We start from the raw sequence: 2,170 nt of genomic DNA on the forward strand, positions 1-2,170 counted from the left end.
GGACCCGAGATGGGACTCGAGTTTCAGCTTATTAACTATGAGGCTCTGGGCGCGTTACTTTGCTTCCCTGGGGCCCTGAGGGGCGAGGGCTCTGAAACACTTGGCACCTGCCACCCCGTGGTGCCTGGGCCTCAATACATGGCGCCCCTGCCCGTCGAGTCCGGGCTCAGTGTGTCCTCGTTCAGACCTAACACTGACCTCGCTTCCTGTCTGCTCTTTAGGGAAACCTCCCTGTGCCCCAGCACAACCACAGACACGCTGACAGATATTCTGAGCAAAGGACACTAGCTCTGTCCTCGAGACCAGCAGCAGGAAGTCAGGGAGTTCATCGCTGGCGGGTGGGTGGGCGGGGAAGATGGCGGTACAGCCCATCCCTTTTGGAGCAGCCACGAACGGTGGGTGACGATGACAGCGACCCCACGTACGTCCTCCCGAGGTTGGCTGACGGAGCCCGGGCATCCCCGACAACCGCATCCCCACGGCCTCCCGGGGGCCAGCGCCACCCGAGGCGACGGCAGGTGCTGCCCTGGAGGCCGCTGCCCTGGCCTTGCCCACCCGAGGTCCAGGCTCCACTGGGTGGAGGGAGCCAGGCTGGCCAGTGGGGCTGCCGCCGCCCAGGCATGCTCTCCTCGCCTTCTATCTCATTGTTTCACAACCAGTTTTACACACGTGACCTCCTTAGCCAGACAAGCCCTGCATGCGGCAGGGCAGTGAGCACGAACGAGCTCCCGCCACAGGGGGCGAGGCTGGTGGTGCGAGGCCCGGCCGTGAGGAGTGGAGACCTACCCACAGAGCTTCACACGCAATAGAAGGAGCCCTACCCTCACCCTCACCCCTACCCCACAAAGTGGCCGTTCACGGCTAATGACGGATCCCTGGTCACCAGGAACCCAGGGCCCGTCTCTACTGCTGTCTCAGACTTGGTCCCTTAACCATCACTTCACTGTCCGAATGGCTGGGCAGTAAGCCCCGCAGGCCACGCCACCCCTACCCCGTGAGCGCACAGCCTCTGCCTCCCTCAATGGAAGCACCAAGGGCCAAGTTCCTGGGAAGAGGAGAAAACAGGGGAGGAGGGCAGCAGGTCAGAGGGCAGAGGGCGGAGGGCAGAGGGCAGAGGGCGAGGGCGCAGCGGAGGCTTCCTCCCCACAGCGTGGCCACTTCCACAGCTCAGCCCTGGGGGCGGGGGGCGGGGGTGAGAACCTACAGCAGCTGTGGGTTTGCAGAACCCCCTGCCTCACAGCACAGGGTGTGTGTGTGTGTGAGGGAGACAGGCAGACAGGGACACGGACACACGGACACACACACACACACCCCGGCCGATCCCAAAGACCAGACACGCCTTTGTCCAGGTGTTTACTTTACTGGAGAAAACACAGGTTCTTACAGCCTCCGCCAGGTCCCATCACTTTAGTTCGGCTGCAGCTGGGAGTTACCCTCGGGAGCTTCTTCTCCTCGGCCGAGTCCACTGTCCACGTGGCGCCGTGTGGAGCAGCGTCTAGGGGAGAGGGCTGGTGGGAAGCAGGAGCCGTCTGATCAGCAGCGCGGACGCCCCACTCGCTCAGCGCAGCGCTCATGTGCAGCCACTCTGGCTCAGACACCACTGAGCTCACCCTATATAATAAAGAGCTAATATGCAAATGGTTGTCACGCCCTCACACCAGGGCCAGGGGACCTGAGGCTGGGCCCGGGGACCTGAGGCCATGCCCTCCACCTAGCAGGGCTTGACGGGGGTGGGGCTGGCCAGGTCTGGGTCTCACGCAATTTTGAGGTGCACGTGGGTGGGCGGGGACTTGACTCTGGGTCCCACAGTGCACCCCAGACTCTGACAGGAGGGAGATTTCATATACATTTTACTAATTTTCTTTCATCACTGACACTTCTATTATAGAGAAAGGGCAAATAGAAATATTAAAATATTTCCTCTAATTAATTCCCTTTTAATGTGCACAAATTTTGTGCACCGGGCCACTAGTCTCTTATAAACGTACCTTCTTTTTTTCATTTTCCAGAAAAGGGTTTCCGCCCATACTTTTGGAATCACAATTTTCTTTCTTTCCAACCCCCCCCCCCCCCCCACTGCCTCCCCCAAGCTTCTGGGGGTCGAAGGGACGGAGGAAAGGGTGACCCACCCCCCCCCTTCTCAGGGTCCCCACAAAAAATCAGCCCACTT

This window comes from Myotis lucifugus, unplaced genomic scaffold (genome assembly GCF_000147115.1).
Source record: "Myotis lucifugus unplaced genomic scaffold, Myoluc2.0 scaffold_1364, whole genome shotgun sequence".
Lineage (NCBI taxonomy): Eukaryota > Metazoa > Chordata > Mammalia > Chiroptera > Vespertilionidae > Myotis > Myotis lucifugus.